This window comes from Homarus americanus, unplaced genomic scaffold (assembly GCF_018991925.1).
Source record: "Homarus americanus isolate GMGI-L3 unplaced genomic scaffold, GMGI_Hamer_2.0 scaffold53139, whole genome shotgun sequence".
Taxonomy (NCBI): domain Eukaryota; kingdom Metazoa; phylum Arthropoda; class Malacostraca; order Decapoda; family Nephropidae; genus Homarus; species Homarus americanus.
Window position 1 is genome coordinate 199,044 of NW_024748921.1, and position 24,840 is coordinate 223,883.

The following is a 24,840-nucleotide window of genomic DNA, read 5'->3' on the forward strand; positions in this document are numbered from 1 at the left end:
TATGTTAAGTGTAAAGTGATTAGTGTAAGTGTGTTAGTGTAAAATGCTGTTTGTGTTAAGTGTTAAATGTAAATTGCTAAGTTTAAATCAAGTGTCAGGTGTTATTGTTTAGTGTTAAGTGTAAAGTGCGAGTGCTAAGTGTAAGGTGTCAGTGTAAAGTGCAAGTGGGAAGTGTTACAAAGAAGTCTAAATAATGTTGGATTATATAAAAGGCAAAACTGACTATGTGTGTGTGTATGTGTGTGTGTGTGTGTGTGTGTGTGTGTGTGTGTGTGTGTGTGTGTGTGTGTGTGTGTGTACAGGTATGACAGGTAGACATCATTACATCATCCTTGAACAACTTCCAGTCATCACCTCTTGTACATTTTAAATAAATTTCTCCTACACACACTTTCTCATGTCCTTCACTAATACACTATGTTCCACCCTGTTCTACACATGTCCTTCACTGGTACACCATGCAACATCTGTTCCACCATGACCCGAGTCTCAGGTCACACTCCACACAGGTGTTGTAGTGACAGCTGTGATGTTTCAGTCTGGTGTCCTGAGTCAACCTTGTGATATATATATATATATATATATATATATATATATATATATATATATATATATATATATATATATATATATATATATATATATATATATATATATATAAGTTTGTATTAATATTCTACTGGGGTGGTGTGAGAGACGACCCGGGACTCTCTCGGCTACTCACTCTACGCTGGTTGTCAAGGACTCTCCTGAAGGTGAGGTTGGCGGCGTTTATACTCCAGAAGCTCATCCTGTGGTGCCCGTGTGAAGCTTCAGGACTCCCTAGAGAGGTCCTCGAGGATGTGAGGCGACCTCGTGAGTGGGAGAGGGGGGGGGGTGATGTTCTCGAAGGTGGGTGGTCCAGGAGAGGTCTTCAAAGGTGCTCTTCTAAAGCAAGACCTCGAGGCTGTGTACAAGTGAACGTCTTCGAGGAGGAGGTTTCGTTCCGAAGTATATATTACAAGGTTCTCTTCGAGGGTGATCTTCAAGGTAAACCTCCGTGAACACCTTCGTGAAAGTGTTACAAGGACGAGAGAATAAAATTGTCCTTGAATATAATTATAATACAGAGACTCCACAAGAAGGTGCTCAAGCTGACGTCAGTATTAAAACCGTTCATTAAAGACCAGAGAAATGTTTACAGGAGTATATTGTTCACACATACACCGTAAACACATTAAAGCAAACAGTACACAGTTGTAAACCAAGTCTCACATACAGTACTTTCCAACGCCAGGTAAATTTCACATGTAACTCACACAGGTAACTATCACAGGTAACCCTCGCTCTCTCCCACTTCGTCACCTGAGCGGGCAGTGTCAGGAGGCGGTTCACAGGTAACACGGAACACCACCAACACCACTATCATCTCGGGGGGCACTGCACGAGGCAGACGGGGCAGTGAAAGTGAAGCCCAATAACGGTTAGTGAATGTTGGAGAGTTTTGCTAACCTCTCCTGGTGGTGGTGATGCTGGTGGTGGTGAAGGAGGAAACGTGGGATCTGTACACTACGCCTTCGTCAACACAACATTGGGAAGGACCTCACGATTTCACTTGAAGGTTTTATTTTGTTTATCTGAAGGAACCACCTGACGAAGGGGGGTGACCACCTGTTGGGTTCTTCCTTCTCTGACTACATCAACATGCAGAGCGGGACCAGAGGAAGGAGGAGGAGAGGGCAAGGACAGGAGGGTGTGGAGGGAGGAGAAGGATGATTTATGATAAGGTGTGGCCATGCTCTCTTGTCCTTCATCCATCCCTCCCCCCACACCACACCCCCCTCCTCCTCCTCCCTCACATCATACCACGCCCTCTTCTTCCTTCTCCTCCAACTCCTCTACCTTCATTTCACTTTCTCTTCTTCCTCCTCTACACACCATCCTCCACACCTTATTTCTACCCCTCCAGAAAAATGATCTACACAGACAGACAGACAGATAGATAGGGCTGGGTTTAAATGGAAGAACAGTTATATAAGGTTAGTTTAGATTAGTTTATCATTTCGTCTTAAATAGAAACGTTCTCATTACCCACATTTACGAAAAAAGAAATCCAATTGTGTGTAACTTTTAGAAATCCGCATAGTTCGCCTGGCTGGCTGCTGGGTACAAGACCTTCACATATCAACAAGGTTCGTTCGCGCATGACTCTGACGTCACAAGACTACTCCCATTTTTTGTACCTCCGTGGACAGAAAACTTTGAGGGGTAACTCCACTAAATATAAAAAGCGTGGTAATCTGTCGCAAAAAAACGATATCCAATGCAAATTACTTCAAGAAATAACCAAAACAAGTGAGATAATTAATAAAAAAAAAATATATATCACCTAATTAATTCATTTATGTTGTTTTTAGTTTTATCGTTGTTAACTAATACAGAAAACTAATAAGACTAAAGGGTAAACTTAGCTAGTTACTGACCTTCACTACCTGACATTGAGAAACAGTTCACACACACACACACACACACACACACACACACACACACACACACACACACACACACACACACACACACACACACTGTAAAACCTCCATATAACGTACTCTTCTCTCCATGTAATCCGTTAGATAGGGGTTTCTCATCTAACATGACCTCGATATAACGGACTTGCATATCTACTATATACAGTAGTACGCTAGAAGGGGTCTCACATCTAAAGAACACTCGATATAACGGATATTCCTCTCCATATAGTCATTAAATAGAGGTTTCACTGTACTGTGTCCCACCCAGAGAGAGAGAGAGAGAGAGAGAGAGAGAGAGAGAGAGAGAGAGAGAGAGAGAGAGGAGAGAGAGAGAGAGAGAGAGAGAGAGAGAGAGAGAGAGAGAGAGAGAGAGAGAGAGTCCAGTACATCCTCACCATGACAACACAAGCACCAGCCTGGATGACACATAATGACACCATCACCATGACACTATGAATCACCATCACGACACCATAACAAGCAGTATGACCGTTATAAAGAGCTTCCTGTATTATTCCTGTATTATAGAGTGAAGAGAATGACATATCAGGTTAATTTAGGCAAAAGGTGTATCAGGCAACAGGTGTATCAGGCAACAGGTGTATCAGGCAACATGTGTATCAGGCAACAGGTGTATCAGGCAACAGATGTATCAGACAACAGGTGTATCAAGCAACAGGTGTATCAGGCAACAGTGTATCAGGCAACAGGTGTATCAGGCAACAGGTGTATCAGGCAACATGTGTATCAGGCAACAGGTGTATCAGGCAACAGATGTATCAGACAACAGGTGTATCAAGCAACAGGTGTATCAGGCAACAGGTGTATCTGATGTTACTTAGCTTAGGGTCAAGTTACAGGTCATCCCTCTCTCCCTCACTCCTTCCCATCATTCCCTCCCTCCCATTTCCCTCCCTCTCTCACTCCCTCCCATCATCTTTCACTCCTTCCTTCCATCCTTCCATCTACTCCATCCCTCTCTTACTCCTTCCCATCTTCCCTTCTATTACTCCATCTCCCTCTCATCCTCTTCCCCTCCCTCTCTTTCCAATCTCACATCTCTTCTCTCCATCTCTCACTCCTTCCTTCCCATCCATCGTCCTTCACTCCTTCCTTCCCATCCCCATCCTTACCTTTCTCCCTCCAATTAAAATTTGATTAGGTTAGGCTAGGTTAGGTCAGGTCAGGTCAGGTTAGGTTAGGTCAGGTCAGGTTAGGTTAGGTCAGGCTAGGTTAGGTAAGGTCAAGTCAGGTCAGGTTAGGTCAGGCTAGGTTAGGTAAGGTCAGGTCAGGTTAGGTTAGGTCAGGTCAGGTCAGGTCAGGTCAGATTAGGTCAGGTCAGGTTAGGTTGTTGGGGTAGACTCTGTTAAATCTTGAACTTTCACTCTGATGCTCATGGTGTCTAGAGTGCCTGGGGGGGAGGACTGGTATGTGGGAGGGGAACCAGGTATGTAGGAAGAGGGAGGGGTGGAGGAAGGGAGAGAAGGAGGAGGGAGGGGTGGAGGAAGGGAGAGGAGGAGGGATTGAAGGAGACTGGAGGGAGGGAGGAAGGAAGGAAGCGAGGGAGGAGGAGAAAGACTGAAAAGGGAGGTAAGGAGAGAGAGAGAGAGAGAGAGAGAGAGAGAGAGAGAGAGAGAGAGAAATACACTGGTGAAGTTTGTGGTTAAATGAAGTTTTCAAGGAAGAGGATTATTATCTTGGTATTTTCTCAGGGATCTTACATACACACACACACACACACACACACCTTATAATAAGTTTTTTTGTACGATACTTTGGTTCTTTGTGTGTGTGTAATAATAATAATAATAATAATAATAATAATAATAATAATAATAATAATAATAATAATAATAATAACTGTTTTTTTAAAGAGCATGGCAGCCGGAAGTCTGAAAATATACAGTTACATAATTGGGGAATGGGTCACTTGATTGACAAATAATATACAAGTAACATACGTGATACAAATATGATATATGATGACTAGGTGGGGAGAAGGTCATACTACAGGGCATTTCACCGTAGTAACAGTGCAAAAAGGGTAAGATTGACTGGGAGTGAATACACTGGTTGATTACAAGTTGTTGATAATTTTTACAATGGTTGGGACTGGGCTGTTTTTATAGCGATCAGTACGTGTTCGTGTGGGCTGAATTCGGTTGTGGTGTCGAACAGCAATTCGCGGACGAGGGATCTCGGGTGGTAGTAGGAGCCGGTGTCGAAGATGGTGCAGAAGCTTCTCACCAAATTTGCAGATGAGGTCGTGGTGATGGTCAGAGAAAGCCGAGAGGGTCAGTGTGTTGAGCGCTTCTTGATATGTGGAGTAGGAAGGGGAGAGAATAATCTTGCATGCCCTCTTTTGCACTTTTTCTATGTGTTTACGTTGTGTGGCATTTAGGGAGGAAGACCAGGTAGGGGAGGCATAGGTGAGCTTGGGGAGTATGAATGTTGAGTAAACACAGGAACTCCGAGCGACTTGAGTCGGCGGAGGAGGTGGAGAAGAACTGGAGGATTTGACAACTGTACTAACGTGTGGTTTCCAATTCAGTTTGTTATCTATAGTGGAGGGAGGTTGGACAATGTCGGAGGAGAGGTTGATGTGCATAACCATGGTCTTGGTATGGTTGATGGTGACATGGTTGTTGGTGGCCCAATTTTGGAGACTGTTCAATAAATCCTGAAGGGCGGTATAGTCGGGAGCCGAGTTGTTGACACTGAACCCAATGGTGGAGCCGTCGACATATTTCCAGAGAGCAGAGGTTTCTCTTAGGGCATCATTGATAAGCATAAGGAAGCAGAGCGGTCCCAGCTTGGTGCCTTGTGTGTGTGTGTGTGTGTGTGTGTGTGTGTGTGTGTGTGTGTGTGTGTGTGTGTGTCACTGACCGGAACACTGCTGGTAGTGGACAGGTTCTCAACACACACACACAGAAGAATGTTAAATATGCCACTGCCTTGAGCCATGTTGACGGAGATACTCGTACTTGTCTGAACTAGATTCCTGGACTTGGAGGAGGAGAAGGGGATGGAGAAGGGGATGGAGAAGGGGATGGAGAAGGGGATGGAGAAGGGGATGGAGAAGGAGGGGGAAGGAACAGTAGGAGGAGGAGAAGGGTTAAAGAAAACGACGACACGAGACGGTCTTTAGCTATAACTACAATTTCTCAACAACGACACAGCATTCAATATTTACCCTGCCACGGTAGAGGTTCGCGGGCAGGGTTTATATACAGTTAGATGCTTCATTAATTTCCGTATTGTTTTCAGACAGAGACAAAGAAACAAACAGACAGACGGAAGGACAAGCCAATCACGACCAGCAATCAGGACATACCCCCACCCAAAAAAAAAAATAACACCTGGGGAAAACAGCCCATCTGATCAGCTGATTAACCATAACATAATAGGTGAAGCATCAGCTGATTTGAATGTAAACAAAAAAGTAGGAGAAACAAGAATCGGCCGACTGACCAATACAAAAAAAAAGGTACACACACACACACACACACACACACACACACACACACACACGAGAAAAACAACTGACTCTCACAACAAACAGACAAACACATTTCCCTGTTCTCTTCACTTCCTTATGTCTATACCATTATTAATATTTTCTTACGATTTATTTATTTATTTATTTATTTATTCATTTCACTTAATTACTTTTTTTACCTGTAGGAGTCTTTACTAATATAGACAATATAGGTAAATGGTTGAAATTTCTATATGTATGTGAATCAGTGTCTAGGAGAGAGAGAGAGAGAGAGAGAGAGAGAGAGAGAGAGAGAGTAACACAGATACATAATACTCTATTACGGTTTTCCTACTTATGAAATGGAGGTAAGTTTTCCTAGAGTTCAAGAGATCAAGCTGAATTTTCCTAGAGTTTATGCAAGCAAGGTCAATGTCCCAGAATAAACACTGTTAGCAGTTCATGAGATTTAAGTTGATTTTCCCAGATTATAAATATTTTCCTATTCATGAGAAATTAAAAGCTTTACAATACGTTTTAGGAAAATTAAATAATTTCCTTAAACCAAACCTAACCAAACCAAACCTACCGTAACCAAACCTAACCAAGCCTAACCTACCTTAACCAAACCTAACCAAGCCTAACCTACCTTAACCAAACCTAACCCAACCAAACCAAACTCTACGGACAACACACGTCAAGTTTCAAGTCTATCTGGCAAGTTATTATGGTGTGGCTGTAGAAAGTTAACAGACAGAAATATTAATGACAATAAACTAATAGAATATTGTTCACAATAAAAGCTAAAGTTTGAGACCAGAGAGAGAGAGAGAGAGAGAGAGAGAGAGAGAGAGAGAGAGAGAGAGAGAGAGAGAGAGAGAGAGAGAGAGAGAGAGAGAGTCACTGTGTCACTGGTATGTAAACAAACTTCAGAAAGGTAGGGAGGAGAGGGGGAGTGTGTGTGTGTGTGTGTGTGTGTGTGTGTGGTGACATTTCCTTTGAGCATTAAGGGAACGATGACCAATGAGAGCTTCTTCACGCCCATGCCCATACCTACACCCATATCGAAACGCCCATACCAACTTACTTCAATTATACACACCATATCCACACTACACCCACATATCCACACTACACCCACACCACATCACCCATGCCCACACTACACCCACACTCACATCACGCCCACACCACACCCACACTCACATCACGCCCCACACACTACACCCACACTCACATCACGCCCACACTACACCCACACCACATCACGCCCACACCACACCCACACTCACATCGCGCCCACACTACACCCACACTCACATCGCGCCCACATGCCTAAGCTGGGCCCATACACAAAATCTTCAGCAATATAGTACTCTCTCTCTAGCAGTGACTCAGCTCACCGCCAACACTCACTTGAGGGTCACACTTGAGAGACGGTCGGTGCTCAAGGGCAGGTGTTGAGTGAGAGGCTGAGGGGGTGAGGGGTAAGAGGGGGGGGCGTGTAAAGGTAAATATGCAAATGAAGGGACAAAGAAGATGTCAGAATAATTTTAAGATAGAAGGAGAGATCTAACGCTAACCTAACCTAACCAATCGCTACCCAAAATATAACCTAATCTAACGTAATCTAATCTAACCTAACCTAACCTAACCTAACCTCCCAAGTAGTGTTAGGGTGTTTAATCATTAGGTAAAATAAGGTGGGGTGTCCAATATGACTCGACTATCAGCTCACTCGACCAATCAGCTGACTCGACCAATCAACTGACTCGACCAATCAGCTGACTCGACCAATCAACTGACTCGACCAATCAACTGACTCGACCAATCAGCTGACTCGACCAATCAGCTGACTCGACCGATCAGCTGACTCGACCAATCAGCTGACAGGACGGATGATGGTAAACAAATGTCACGTGACTTTGGGGAGCTTTATAACCTTTCTGGCGCGAATTTAGGTCGAGGGAGGGGAGGGAGGGAGGAATGTGAGAGGCCAATGTTGCTTCCTGTAGGTAACCTCGCCCTCCCCTCCTCCTCGTATCCCCCTCCCCACCCCTTTCTCTCTCTAATTCTATCATCTCCTCCTCCACTTTTTCTTCCTCCTCCTTCATCTCTTTTCTCTCTCCTCCTCTTCACCACGACCCCATCTCTCAAATCTACCTTCCCCTTATACCCTTCCTCTCATTATTCTCTCCTCTTTCTCTCCCCTTCTTCCTCCTCCTCCTCTTTCTATTCTTTTCCTCCTTCTTTATCTCCCTTCTTTCTTTATGTTCACCTCCTCCCCTATTCTTCTCCCGTGTCCAAACCTCCCAATTATCGCCCTGGTCAACCGGTTTCAATCCTACCCCGGTGTGTCCAATTCAGCAAATAAACTCAAGAGCCCGAAATATGTCAACAAAGGGGTCCTACAGGGGAATACCTTGGGTCCTCTTCTGTTTAATTACGTATATGTATGATCTTCCAACTGACATATGTATACAACTATCTATTCATAAATGTATGTATACTATTCAACACTGTATCACTAAAATCCTTGTATATTGAGGTATATTTTTGGGGGGTTGAAGAGACTATCTAAAAATTCTTATACACACAACACTTAAAAAAACACTCGGGGATTCTTTTTTTTTCCGGGGCTGTGTTTACCAATCCTACCATATGTCGTATCTCTCAGGGGATCACAACTTTTAATGTCATTTATCCATCCCAGTCTCTATCGTCCCCTGGCTCTCTGACCGTGACCACATCTATCGACCTCCTCCTCTTCTTTATGTCTCTTATTCTCCTCCTTCTCTCCTATTACTCCAGTCTTTCTCTCCTCCTCCTCACCTCCTCACTCTATCCTCCACCTCCTTCTCTTCTTTCTCCTCCAACTCTCCTTTCTCAAGAGACATTCACCTCCTCTCTCCCTCTTACCATCGCCACACCCCGTCCTTCTACACTCAGCACGACCACTGTTTACACTAAGGACTCCCGTTCTACTGCCCCGTCAATGTAGATACACCCCGTCTTGTTTACACTGTACACATCGAGTCTAATTTTGTTTACACTCCCGTCACTCTCATACACCTCGTCCTGTCACCACACATCTCTCAGCATAACAACACCACAACAACTATCACCACCAGTGTTTCCCACAGTGACCCCTAACACACACACACACACACACCACAAACCTTGACAAGCCACCACAATAAAAGCGAATTGCACAACCCAGGTACATCCGCTGCCTTAATTACTCAACTGCAGCCCTAGCCTCAGTGCTGATTAAGGAACTACAAATTACTCCTTAGAATACAAATTAATTAGAGGTACAATTTTAATTAACAAAGAGGAAGAGTGCCAGGTGTTTGTCGTAGTTGTTTGGTATCTAACATGTGTCGTGGTTTGGTATCTAACAAGTGTCGTGGTTTGGTGTCTAACATGTGTCGTGGTTTGGTATCTAACATGCGTCGTTGTTTGGTATCTAACATGTGTCGTGGTTTGGTATCTAACATGCGTCGTGGTTTAGTATTAAGATACAAGATATAATGTATATAATTAGATCCACAAAATTAATTACAGGAAAAATTAATTTAAAAAAAAATTAACTAAAAATAAAATTAATTAGACAACAATTAATTAGAAATAAAAATTAATTAGAAAATATTAAGCATAAAAATTTCTTTAAAAAATCATAAATAATTTTCTTTCTAAACCACAATAACAAAAACGGAAACAAAACACAAAACCTCAAACCATTTTCTTTGACCCTAAGCTAAAGACAAACAGATGTACGATCGTGACAACTAAATGAATAAACAAATAAACAAACACACGATTTAACCTACAAACTTTTACCACAATACAAATAAACAAAATACAAAAACTACCCCACACAAAAATTTCCCTGCATAAAAATTTCCCCGCATAAAAATTTCCCCACCAGCCCTTAAAACGAAAGCAAATACCTTGAACGAAAAATTTCCCAAAAAGAGACAAAAGTGTGTCAAGCCAACTTACTCCAGTGAGGAGGAGCCCCACTTCTCGCCCCTTCACGGTTGCTACATTACCATTTCGGTGACCTTAAATCTTGGTAAAGCGGTTAGGGGAAAATTTACATATTATCTCCTCAACAGGCAGTCAAGGGTTCTGGGTTAATGGGTTTTGGTGTAAAAATGGTGAGAAATACGTAGTGGTAAAATGAGGAAGTGGGGAGAATTATGTAGTGGTGGGGGAGAATACGTCACGGCTGGGAAATTACGTCACGTTGTACTTAAAAAGAGTCCTACAAAGGATTTCCCAGTAGGATTTATAACACTATTACAGAGAATTATTTCAATGTTATTGAAAAAGGAGAAAAAGACTTAAGAGGATTTGGGAAATAGTGGAATTATAGAGAGGGATTTCCAGGATTACAGAGGATGACGTTTAGAGGATTGATTTGAGAGAGAGAGAGAGAGAGAGAGAGAGAGAGAGAGAGAGAGTAAACATTAACAAACATTCGTATATGACTGAAAATTTATCAACAACAGGTAGGTATTTCAAGGCGTTCGAGTATCAATAAAAAAAAATATTAAAAATAAAGAAATATTTTCAACCGTCCGAATGTCATGAAAAAGTAATAATCAATAAAAATAAACAACTTACTATTAAATAAAAATATGTTCAGAACTTTTGAAATAATATGAATTCGAAAATACTTGAATAAATAAAGATAAGTGTAGGTAGGTGTACGTCACCCGCCTCCACACCAAGACGGTCATTGGGTCTGAGAACTGTTACCGGTTGTCTGGCCTCCTACTTTACCTCTCCTCACTCCTCCCTTCACCACCCTCCCTCCCTCCCTCCCTCCTCTCACTCTCCTACCTCACTTCCATTTGTACCTTTCAGAGACCTTCCAGTCTCTCTCTCTGCATTATTAAATTTGAAGAGAAAAGGGAATAAGAGAAAAGGAAGATGTGATGGAGTAGGAGGAGAAGGAGTAGGAGAAGAAACACTACGAAGAGAAGACGAAGGAAGAAAAAAGGATAAAAGAAGAAAACACGAAGGAGGAAGAAGAGAGAAAGAGGGAAAATTGAAATAAACAAACAAAAATATCAACACACTACACCAGCCAAGGTACACACACACACACACACACACACACACACACACACACACACACACACAGAGTACGTGAGAAAATACACAGACATAAACCTAACATCATGACACACTCAGTACACCCTATACACTTAGTGACGAGTTAAGTGTAATCAACCTGTTATATCATTGTTACACTCTGATGGTGAAGGGGAGACCAAACTTAACCTAACCAAAACCAAACCAAATCTAACCAAATATAACCTAACCTAACCAAAACCAAACCAAATCTAACCAAATATAACCTAACCTAACCAAAACCAAACCAAACCAAATCTAACCAAATCAAACCAAATCTAATTTAACCAAACCAAACCTAACCAAACCAAACCAAACCTAACCAAACCAAACCTAACCTAACCAAACCAAACCTAACCAAACCAAACCTAACCAAACCAAACCAAACCAAATCAAACCTAACCAAATCTAACCAAACCAAACCAAACCAAACCAAAACCAAACCAAATCAAACCTAACCAAATCTAACCAAACCAAACCAAACCTAACCTAACCTAACCTTTCCCACGGTGGTAATGTTAGTGCTGTACACATGGAATATTTTTCTAAGTACGAGTCTTGCACACTGAACAAACAGGTCCAAGTGAGCTATTGTAGTGGTCGTCTCAGGGGTCGTGGGTTCGTATCAGGGGTTTCAGGGGTCGTATCAGGGGTTTCAGGGGTCGTATCAGGGTCAGACTTGCACGGGGTTTAGGAGCCGGCGTGGCTCTAGGTCAAGGCGGGCTGGCCCCAGGGGTTTAGGGGTCGTATCGGGGGTTTAAGGGTCGTATCGGGGGTTTAAGGGTCGTATTAGGGTTTAATGGTCGTATCAGGGGTTTCAGAGGTCGTATCGGGGGTTTCAGGGGTCGTATCGGAGGTTTAAGAGTCGTATTTGGGGTATTATAAGAACGACAACAAAAACAACGACAATAACAACATAACAACAAACAAACAAATAAATAATCATTACAATACTGACAACAAATAAATAAATAACAGCAACAGCAAATAACAACAAATAACAGCACAACAACAACAACAACAAATAACAACAGTTAAACAGCACAACAAATAACAGTACAGCAACAACAACAATAACAACAGTAACAGAAAGGCAAATAAATATAACAGCACAGCAACAACAGCAATAGCAACAAATAAATAACAGCAACAACAACAGCAACAACAACAACAACAGCAACAAGGGACAGCAACAGCAACAACAGCAACAACAACAACAGCAGACATAAATACAACAGCAACAACAACAACAGAACAGCAACAGCAACAACAACAACAACAAATAACAGCATGAGTAAATACAACAACAACAACAACAACAACAACAGAAATAAATAGAGTAAATAACAATAACAACAAATAAAGCAACAGTAACAATAACAACAACAACAGCAACAGCAGCAACAGCAACAACAACAACAACAAATAGCGGAAGAAGAACAACAACAACAACACACAGCAACAACAACAACAACAACAACAACAACAGCAACAGCAAATACCAACAACAACAGCAACAGCAACAACAACAACAACAACAACAGCAACCAGCAACAACAGCAACAGCAGCAACAACAGCAAATACAACAGACAACACAGCAACAACAACAGCAACAACAACAACAACAGCAAGAGCAACAGCAATATAACAACAACAACAACAACAACAACAACAACAACAACAACAACAACAACAACAACAACAACAACAACAACAACAACAACAACAACAACAACAACAACAACAACAACAACAACACTCACGTTAACAGCCTAGGGATAACTTAGTACCTCATACTTCAATAATACCGTTTACCTGTAAATAGAATAAGATTTATGTTAATTAAATGTTAAATCAGGTGAGGTCGAGTTAGATTAGATTAGATCAGGGTAAATTAGGTTACATTTGGTTTGGTTTGGGTTAGATTAGGTTAATTTAGGTTAAGTTTGCTTCTCCCCCTCCCTTCCTCTCTCCACCTCCCTTCTTCTCTCCGCCCCCTCTCTCCCCAGGCACCGTGTTGACTTGACATCTTTGATTAGACAATACTTGACCTCGGAGGTGTTCGTGTGAGTGTCTATCAGAATAAAAATGAGTGTGTGTGTGTGTGTGTGTGTCAAAAGTTCACACACTGCGGCCAATATCTCGACACATATCACTGTAAGGCGCAGTTTTAACCCGAGCACGTGCGCAGTGTTTAAGGTCGAGCCTCAGTGCGCAGAATAGTGATGTTACAGGTTTTAGTCGGTGAAGAAAACACACATACACACACACACACACTCTCTCTCTCTCTCTCTCTCTCTCCCTTCCATTACTCCTTCCTTCCCTCCACTCCACTCCCTCCCTCCACTCCCTCCATCAGGTAAGCAGGAGTTGTTGACCTCATCAACTTCACCTGTGTTGGTTTCTCCAGGTGACCAAATTAACCTGTCAACCGCATTTTCCGCAAGCGTCCTCCGAGATACGCATGCGGCGGGACACGTCCAAGAGTCGACCACCAAAAAAATGCGTGTCGAGGAAGGATTTAGGTGTAGCGGTCTGGATGCGGTCAATTGGTGTAGGTATGTGGTTAATTGGTGTAGGTATGCCGTCAAGTGGTGTAGGAATGCGGTCGAGTGGTGTTGGTATGCGGTCAATTGGTGTAGGTTTGCAGTCAAGTGGTGTAGGGATGCGGTCAAATGGTGTAGGAATGCGGTCAAGTGGTATAAGGAGGCGGTCAAGTGGTGTAGGAATGCGGTCAACACTCTAGTGAATGCAGTCAAGGCATAATGAATGGAGCCAAGGCTTTCAATGCTTGCGGTCATATGCGGTCAATATTAAACAAACCAAAGGTAACATTTTTATCATAACAAACTATTCATCATTATTTTAGACCATGAGAAGTTTCCAAAACGTTCGTATATTTGCTTAAATAATGTAAACAAAAAAAATATTACTGAATTGGCAACTCAACTATAACAACAGTTGCCACACGATTCTCACATCAAATTTTCTTTATTATTTAAGTAAATTTGAAAACTTCTCATGATCTAAAATAACAATTAATAGTTTGTTATTATAAAAATGTTATCTTTGGTTAATTTAATAATTATCCTGACAGTGATACAACCGAAAATAGATCCACCAATTACAGTCACCATTACATACAGCCGAAAATAGATCCACCAATCACATTCATCATTACATACAGCCGAAAATAGATCCACCAATCACAGTCACCATTACATACAGCAGAAAATAGATCCACCAATCACGGTCACCATTACATACAGCCGAAAATAGATCCACCAATCACAGTCACCATTACATACAGCCGAAAATAGATCCACCAATCACATTCACCATTACATACAGCTGAAAATAGATCCACCAATCACAGTCACCATTACATACAGCCGAAAATAGATCCACCAATCACAGTTACCATTACATACAGCCGAAAATAGATCCACCAATCACAGTCACCATTACATACAGCCTTACTCTACTAAGTATTGCCAGGTAAAATTTAAGTGCGAGACCTAGGGTGTGGTCGCGGGATCTTTGGCTGACTGACAAGAATAACGATCAAGGTGTTTACTGGAACGGGTGACATTAATGAGGTCAAATGTCGTCAAGGGTGGGTAGGTATGCGGTCAAATCAATATAAATTCCTAAAAAAAAAAAATCAAGGGATACTAGGAGGCGGTTTGAGTGCGGTCAAGGTACATTTAAGTAGTCAGTCTGGCTGTAAGTTGCGGTTAAGTGATCTAGGAATGCGGTCAAGCAGAGAAGGGAAGCGATTAGTGTGCGGTCAAATGAACACAAAATGCGGTAGGGATCCGGGAAGGTTAAATGGTAGTTTTAGGCGGTCAAGGTGCGGTCAATTGACCAAAGATACGGTTAGAAGTTAAATCTGGTAGTTTACAGTTTGAAATTATAAATAAAAAACGATTCTTGGAGAGAGACAGAGAGGAGAAAGGAAGGCATGTGCGCTCTCTCTCTCTCTCTCTCTCTCTCTCTCTCTCTCTCTCTCTCTCTCTCTCTCTCTCACCTTTACCTGTCACCTCACCTGCCCTTCACCTGCCTACATAAAGCGAGGAGCGGATGTACTGTACGTGAGGCCCGCCATGGTCACTAAGTACGTGTCGTCCGTGGCTGCTATTTACACGGTCACGTACAGGTTAAAGAGGATGTGGATGTTTGGTTCCTTTTAATGACGGTGAGAGAGAGAAGAGAGAGAGAAGAGAGAGAAGAGAAGAAGAAGAAGAGAGAGAGAGAGTCACATAACAAAAAAAACAACAATCAAGCAAAAATATGACACTATCTCAAGGTCCTATTAAGAAAAACTGACCTATTCTACTAATTATATCTCTATCTCTCGTAGGTAGGTAATAGATCTCTCTCTCTCTCTCTCTCTCTCTCACCAAGACAATGTACGTGTATGTCACTGGGGTCGCCGTCTGTGGTAATGTGTATAAGGCGACTACACCCCCATCCACACCCTCAACACACCACCTACACCCTTAAATACCCCACCCACACCCTCAACACACCACCCACACCCTCAAACACCCCACCCACACCCTCAACATTCCACCCACACCCTCAATCCCCCGACCCACACCCTTTACACCCCACCCACACCCTCAAACACGCTACCCACATCCTCAAACACCCCACCCACACCCTTAATCCCCTCACCCACACCGTCTAACCCCACCCACACACCCTCTATACCCAACCCACACCGTCTACACCCAGCCCATAAACCCCAACCCCATTGTTTACAAGTCGTCGTTCGTCCAGCCGTTCGTGGATGGAAACGATGGAGGCGGATTAATGTCTTTACGTTCGTGACATGGCGACATTTATTTTATTCAGTTGATGTGTCAAGTACTGTATACTCCTTCCCGTGACGTGTTTATTTACGGGTTATTGAAAGACGGGAGACGTGTGACCTTGGGCGTTCTGAATCGTTCGTTCGTGGATGTCATAAGAGATGGATCCGGATTTTAACTCGCTGGTGTAAATTGATAATTTTTCTTTTTCCATAATGACGTCAGCACGGTTTTCCTCGTTCGTGGATGGTGAAGTCGGATAGGTTACAGTCTGCAGTAGTGTTATAAGAGACGGGTCGTATAGCGTTTGCGTAACCTAGAGCAACAAGACGATTAGTGATATTACATGTGACCAATCAGGAGGAGGCCCGCGACGCTCCCCCTCTCTTGTGATTGGTGGGCCTGTGAGCCGTTCGTCCATGGTGGAGGCGGATATACGCGGATTAACAGCTGTTTTGCGTAATCTACAGCGTCTTTTTGTTTTACCCCAGGATGATCAATTACTATAAATGTTGGGCTGTCGACCATTATACTGGGAGAAAATAAATATATGTTTATGGATAGAGAGAGAGAGAGAGAGAGAGAGAGAGAGAGAGATAAATACTGTAGTGTAGACAGACAGATAGATAGATAGATAGATAGATAGATAGATAGATAGATACTTGAGTTGTCACTTATAAAGGGGTTGTGTGACAGTGGGTGTGGTCAGGTCAGAGGTTATAAACAAGGCGTACCAACCTGTCGCGTGTGTGTGTGTAGTGAGAAGGATTGTATGTATGTATGTATGTATGTATGTATGTATGTATGTATGTATGTATGTATACGAATACCATACACGTCTAACCGTATACATATCAACAAACACGAACTGATACTTAAGAAATCTTTATCACAGCAAATTATTACAAGAAGAAATTATCCCGAATTATCACACATTACATCACCAATTATCACCAATTACACCAATTATAACTAACGACCCAATTACTGTATACTCACACTAACAACGTAATTGTAGCTTAAATGAGAGCAGATAGTCGCTATGAGTTCTCAGGTCAATGTCATCTAAAGTAAAAAGTGAAAAAAATTACATTAAATATATTCGAGTGAAGAATTAGTGTTATTAAAACTATTTAGTAAAAAAGTAAAATGAAATAAAATTATAACGTTTCTAAAATTGTGTAATGTGATTTTAGGAGAGATTTTGTCGTGTATAATGTTGTTGTTGTTGTTGTTGTTGTTGTTGATGTTGTTGTTTAGGTTGTTTTTGTTGTTACTGTTGTTGTTGTTGTTATTGATGATTATTATTATTATTGTTATTATTATTATTGTTGTTGTTATTATTATTATTATTATTATTATTATTAACAATCTATTTTTTCTTGTATATATTGAAAAAAATTGCTTTAAGACACGAATTCAATTTTTAGTTTTTAATAATAATAAAAAATGGGTTAATACTTCGTTATTTACGGCACACCTTAGTTTTTTTACAACCATTTACAAATTCATTTACAATTTACAAAAAGTTCATCAATTTACCAAACAAAATTTACAATGACTCGTTTTACAATAATTTTTTACATTTATTTACAAGAACAATAAAAGAAGCGGTGGCCGAATAGATACAACACTCATCTCACATCCTAAGAGTCGCTGGTTCGATCCCCGGGCAACCCTACTCGACCCACTTAAGGAAGTGAAGGTCATTTACGTTTATAAAAGAGATATGTGTTAGAGGCCTTTTTACAAATATTAGAAAAACCTATAAATTTACACCTTTTTACGACTGTTTTAAGAAAACCCGTAAATTTACAAATTTTACAACTATCTTGAGGAAATCCCGTAAATTTACGCTTTTTTACAACTATCTTAAGGAAATCGCGTAAATTTACATTTTTACAACTATCTTAAGGAAATCCCGTAAATTTACGCTTTTTTACAACTATCTTAAAAGAGGAAAACCATTCATAAATTTACACTTAACGACACCTCTGGCATTTTTTACAGTAATTTACGAGAATTTATTTACATTTTACGAGAGTTACCGACTCTCCTTCCGTACACGCAAACTCATTAAGAATTATGGTGGTGTGTGTGTGTGTGTGTGTGTGTGTGTGTGTGTGTGTGTGTGTAGGCTCACTATATTCGGCATTCCTGAAAACAATGGGGAGAGAGGCCATTAATGGGGGGCAAGCTCGCTAAGGTACTGTAATGGGATGGTGGGGGGAGGAGGGGGGAGGAAGGAGGGGTGGAGGAGGAGGGGGGGGAAGGAGGGGTAGGTTTTGTGCGTGTGTGTGTGTGTGTGTGTAAAATATTTGCGTGTAAAACTGTATATGTGTGTATGGGAGGGAGAAGGGAATGGAGGGGAGGGAGGGGAGGGAGGAAGGTCCAATGCTTTCTAACCTTCCCCACTCTCCTCCTCCTTCTTCTCTCCTTCCTCCTCAATTACCATTTGACCATCTTTGTTGGGAGAGGGGGTGAGGGGAGGGGGTGAGGGGAGGGTGAGAGGAGGGGGTGTTGGAGAGGGGGGTGAATAGGATAGAAGGGGGAAGAATAAAGATGGAGAAAAGGAGAGGGAAAGGGAGAAGGAGAGAAGTAGGAACATGGAGAAGAGAGGAGAGAGGGAAGGAGGGAGAGGGAAAGAGGTAGGGAGGGGGGAGAGGAGAGAACTAAGAGGGGGAGGAGGTAAGTAGGTATATAAGTAGGGAGGGAGGGGAAGGAGGAGGAGAGGAGGGGGAGGTAGAGGAAGGGGGGGCAAGTGTCGTTAAGAAGAGTGGTGTCGTAAAGGCAATTAATCACGTGACCTCGACTAGGTAATTGGGTAGTTTGACTTGGCATCTCGGGTAATTGTCATACCCTTGGAGCCACCCTCATTAAAATCCATCATTAACTCTCTCATCCATCTTCATGTCATCTTTACTCCATTACCTATTCATTCATTTATTTATTCACTTATTCTAATTACATTCTTACTCGTTTTTCTATCTATTTATCTATCTATATTTTCCCCTTGTTTAATATCTTTGTATCTACTATTTATTCATTTATTCATTATTTCTTCAATTATCTTTTTTTACATTTATTATCTCCACCAATTTATTCATATTTTTCTATTTACCAGTTTACTCACATTCTCTTATTTACAGTTATTCATTTATTTACGTATCCATTTATCAGTCTACTATAATTCTGCATTCATTCCTTTATCTCATTTTATCTTTATTCATTTAAAAACGAATACAAAATTATACAAAAATACTAAATCAATTAAAATTTCTCAGTGAGTAGCTTTACCTGTATCTGTACCTGTTAATTATAGCTGTACCTCTACCTGTTAATTATAGCTGTACCTGTATCTATTAATTATAGCTGTACCTGTATCTGTACCTGTTAATTATAGCTGTATCTGTATCTATACCTGTTAATTACATGTATAGCTGTACCTGTATCTATACCTGTTAATTATAGCTGTACCTGTATCTGTACCTGTTAATTATAGCTGTACCTGTATCTGTACCTGTTAATTATAGCTGTACCTGTATCTGTACCTGTTAATTATAGCTGTACCTCTACCTGTTAATTATAGCTGTACCTGTATCTATTAATTATAGCTGTACCTGTATCTGTACCTGTTAATTATAGCTGTATCTGTATCTATACCTGTTAATTACATGTATAGCTGTACCTGTATCTATACCTGTTAATTATAGCTGTACCTGTATCTGTACCTGTTAATTATAGCTGTACCTGTATCTGTACCTGTTAATTATAGCTGTACCTGTATCTGTACCTGTTAATTATAGCTGTACCTCTACCTGTTAATTATAGCTGTACCTGTATCTATTAATTATAGCTGTACCTGTATCTGTACCTGTTAATTATAGCTGTATCTGTATCTATACCTGTTAATTACATGTATAGCTGTACCTGTATCTATACCTGTTAATTATAGCTGGCACTTGTATCTGTACCTGTTAATTATATAGCGCACCTGTATCTGTACCTGTTAATTATAGCTGTACACTATCTGTACCTGTTAATTATAGCTGTACCTGTATCTGTACCTGTTAATTATAGCTGTACCTCTACCTGTTAATTATAGCTGTACCTGTATCTATTAATTATAGCTGTACCTGTATCTGTACCTGTTAATTATAGCTGTATCTGTATCTATACCTGTTAATTACATGTATAGCTGTACCTGTATCTATACCTGTTAATTATAGCTGTACCTGTATCTGTACCTGTTAATTATAGCTGTACCTGTATCTGTACCTGTTAATTATAGCTGTACCTGTATCTGTACCTGTTAATTATAGCTGTACCTCTACCTGTTAATTATAGCTGTACCTGTATCTATTAATTATAGCTGTACCTGTATCTGTACCTGTTAATTATAGCTGTATCTGTATCTATACCTGTTAATTACATGTATAGCTGTACCTGTATCTATACCTGTTAATTATAGCTGTACCTGTATCTGTACCTGTTAATTATAGCTGTACCTGTATCTGTACCTGTTAATTATAGCTGTACCTGTATCTGTACCTGTTAATTATAGCTGTACCTCTACCTGTTAATTATAGCTGTACCTGTATCTATTAATTATAGCTGTACCTGTATCTGTACCTGTTAATTATAGCTGTATCTGTATCTATACCTGTTAATTACATGTATAGCTGTACCTGTATCTATACCTGTTAATTATAGCTGTACCTGTATCTGTACCTGTTAATTATAGCTGTACCTGTATCTGTACCTGTTAATTATAGCTGTACCTGTATCTGTACCTGTTAATTATAGCTGTACCTGTATCTATACCTGTTAATTATAGCTGTACCTGTATCTGTACCTGTTAATTATAACTGTACCTGTATCTGTACCTGTTAATTATAGCTGTACCTGTATCTATACCTGTTAATTATAGCTGTACCTGTATCTATACCTGTTAATTATAGCTGTACCTGTATCTATACCTGTTAATTATAGCTGTACCTGTATTACCTTTATGTATGCCTTCACCTTGCATCATTTCCTCTCCTTCTCTCCCTCTATTTATCTCGTCTTCCCTCCATCTCTCACAAGATCTTCCTCACCCTCCCTACCCCCCCTTTTCCTCCTCCACCTCTCACCTTACTGCCCCCTCCTCTCCTCCTATTCCTCCCTTCCCCCTCCTCTCTCCCCTGTTCCCCCCTTCCCCTCCTCTCCTCCTATTCCCCTTCCCCTCCTCTCCTCCCTATTCCCCTTCCCCTCCTCTCCTCCCTATTCCCCCCCCTTCCCCTCTCTCCTCCCTATTCCCCCCCCTTCCCCCTCCTCCTCCCCTATTCCCCCCCCTTCCCCTCCCTCTCCTCCCTATTCCCCCCCTTCCCCTCCTCTTCTCCCTATTCCCCCCTTCCCCTCCTCTCCTCCCTATTCCCCCCTTCCCCCCTCCCCTCGCTCCAATTATGTCATTACACCATCTTCGCCTCATTCTTACCTTACCCCTGCCCCTCCCTTCCACCTGGCCTGACCTGACCGTGACCTGGGGCCAGAGAAAATTGACCTCCTCGCCACTTCCTGACCCCAGAAAAGAGCTACTGATGGGAGCGCGGTTCTCCTGACAGCCGCCCAGTGTGACAGATCTACCCACACTGTCTGCTGACATGAGGGAGGTGGGGGCCATCAAGTGGAGGGCAGGGAGAGGAAGGAAGGGAGGGCAGGAGGAAGGAGGAGGAAGGAGAGGAGTTAGTGTGTATGCCGTTGCTGTGTGTGTGTGTGAGAGAGAGAGAGAGAGAGAGAGAGAGAGAGAGAGAGATATTCATAAATTAAATTACGATAATAAAACACACACACACACACACACACACACGCACACACATACATTCACGTATTCCTCATTAAACACAAAATACCTGTAATTAAGGTGAGGCGTTTAAAGAATCCAGGTAAAACATACTGTAGTTTTTTTTTCTAGAGTTCTTGTCGTTAATAAATTCCTAGCGTATGTGTGTATATTTTGCGTATAAAGAGACGTTAATTTTACCAGTGCGTATATTTTGCGTATTTACTGACGTTATGCAGATATATAGATGGATAGATATTGTCATCCCAGATAGATAGATAGATAAATAGATAGACAATCTTAGCTACTAAAGTGCAGTACCTCACCTTAACACAACAATCCAATTTACAACCTTCCCGGTGATAATTACAGGTAAAAGTCAAGGTGTAAGAGAGAGAGAGAGAGAGAGAGAGAGAGAGAGAGAGACCCTACACACCTTCACTCGTAAAAACTGACCTCAGGATTGAAGAAACACACACGGGAGAGACAGAGAATCAAACCCTGATCTATGTCAACACAGAACCTGAACCACTACAGCCACCATACGGAATGTAATTATTGTGTTGCAGAAATGAAACTCAAGTATTGCCAAAAAATTAAATAAAAAAAGTGTTGCAAAAATAAATACAAACTGAAAAAAACATAAGCTATTGCAAAAAAACAGCGCTGCTAAACAAATAAAAAACACAGTTGGTAAAAACAAAAACAATGTTGTAATCCGAATAAATGTTGCATGGCAAAAACAAACACAATATTACTATAGACCTATTTTAACTGGGGTAGTTGTGTCACGAATATCCACACACACACACACACACACACACACACACACACACACACACACACACACACACACACACACACACAGCTTGACCGTCTCGCTATCTCTTTACTTTCTCTTTCGTTATCCGTCAATATTTTCCTTCAGCAAATTCCAAAGGTAAGTAATTTGTCCCCAGTAAATTCTCGACCTAATTCCGACTGCCTTAATTTATTCTCAAGTCCTTAATTAACCCGATATTGATCTTCAGGGTTAACACTCAAGACAAGACAATCGTTAATCCAGCGCGATATTAATTACCAACAAAGTCTAATTATACCAAGTCAACAACCCACTTCGAGTCGAAAATTCGTCCTTCACCGCGCATGACGTCATCTGGCCGGCAGCCCGGGGTGGTGGTCGGGGTGGTACCTCAGTTACCAGCTGGCCGTCGTGGCGCGAAGGTCTATGACAATGCCTGATAAATCCTCCATATTTGGATGCATATCAAATTACAGACTACATGACAATATTTTGAGATTTCATCGATTTCCAAAGGAAGAAAAACAGAGAAAAGGGTGTTTTATTTTATTGTGCACGCAGCAAATATATCGGGAGCAACTGGAGGAAGGGTAATACTTGAGAGCCATTGGCAGGTTTAAATTTAAATTCCCTAAAGTCTAACTTTCGGCCAGGAAACCGGATGTGGAGAGACAAGTACATATTTGTTGCTTGAAACTGTTGTACATCTAGTGACCATATTGATGAATTGACAACCTCTACACACATTTAGTGTAACAACTTGGGGGGGGGGGGATGATGATAATTATAATCATTAACTTTTTATTATTTTCTTTAACTATTTTATTTAATTCTTGTATTTCCCCCCACCCCCGGCAGTAAATAGCTAGCCCATATACTTTTACACTGACACTGACAGCAAAATCATAAGAGCATAAATAATAATAAAGAGAAGAAGAAGAGGATTGTTAATAATAAATATAATACATTTTTAATAAGAATAATAGTAATACCATAAAAAATATTGATTACATGAGATGTTCAAGTGACTAACAGAGAGATAGTGTGCTAAGAGATGAGAAAATAAGGACAGATGGCAAGAATATCCTCTAATACAGTGGGGTGGTCTGACCCGGGGATAATGCACGAGTCCTCCCTTACTACAGTTTTCTTCCACTACGGCCAATGACATCACATAATAAGCCCCGCCCCCTGTGCATAGGTTGACTTGGTTTAATTCGACCTTGATTACCGCAATTAACACCAAAAATGATGTTAAATTAATGGGTCAATGCTAACGACTATGTAAGATTGGTTAATATCCTCTGGTTAATGCAAAACAGACATTAATTCACTCCAACATTAATCCTGAAGGTCAGTGCAAATATCTCGTTAAATCCAGGGTGACGCTAATCCCGCACGGTCACCCTAGCGAGCTAATGAAGAGTGAAAGACTCAAGAGATTTACGCCAGAGTTAAGTCGCCTTATAGCTCTCCTTATACCCCCTTATAGCTCTCCTTACACCCCCTTATAGCTCTCCTTACACCCCCTTATAGCTCTCCTTACACCCCCTTATAGCTCTCCTTACACCCCCTTATAGCTCTCCTTACACCCCCTTATAGCTCTCCTTACACCCCCTTATATGCCTCAAAAAGAAAGAAATTTTATAGGTAGAAATAAAAATGAATAAAACCCAATTAATAACCTTAAATTTCCATATAAATAAAACGTACTAAGGAAACTCTATATAATTTCTTCCTAATCACCAAAATAAGGGGGTGATTAGAACATGTGATTGATTCGAATCCAACCCATCATGTTCGAACTCCCTTCGTTCATCCACTTGAGTCGATAAGGTTATTTAATAGGGAGTCGGTTCATCCAGTCGTCTACTCACCTGGCCCAATAGACTGGAGTAGTTAATTAGTTTACCTGGAATAGAGAAAGGGGTAATTAATTTCTTGTTTTATTTTATTATTATTATTATTATTATTATTATTATTATTAATGTTATTATTATTATTATTATTATTATTATTATTATTATTATTATTATTATTATTATTATTATTGGCTGAATTAGTAATTAGGTTTTAGTTAATAATTAAACTAGCATACACCCCCACAGCCACCAACATTCCTCATCACCACCTCTCCCCACCAACATCACCAACACCTCCACCAACAACTCCCTCACCACCATTACCTCCCCCACCAACGCTACCCTCACCAACACCAGCACCACCTCCACCACCACTAACACCACCATCACCACCTCCACCA

At 41.1% G+C, this 24,840-nt stretch overlaps 1 protein-coding gene across 2 annotated transcripts in view; it reads right to left on the reverse strand.

Moving 5' to 3' along the window:
- LOC121853223 overlaps positions 1-24,840 on the reverse strand; it is an 89,305-nt gene that overhangs the window by 9,968 nt on the left and 54,497 nt on the right. The window contains exon 1 of one of the 2 annotated variants that reach the window (XM_042347226.1): positions 725-1,425. The exons of the other annotated variant lie outside the window; for it this stretch is intronic. The gene's annotated coding sequence lies outside the window, so the exon portion shown is untranslated. Of the gene's footprint in view, positions 1-724; positions 1,426-24,840 lie in introns of those variants that run through there. 2 annotated transcript variants of the gene reach the window in all.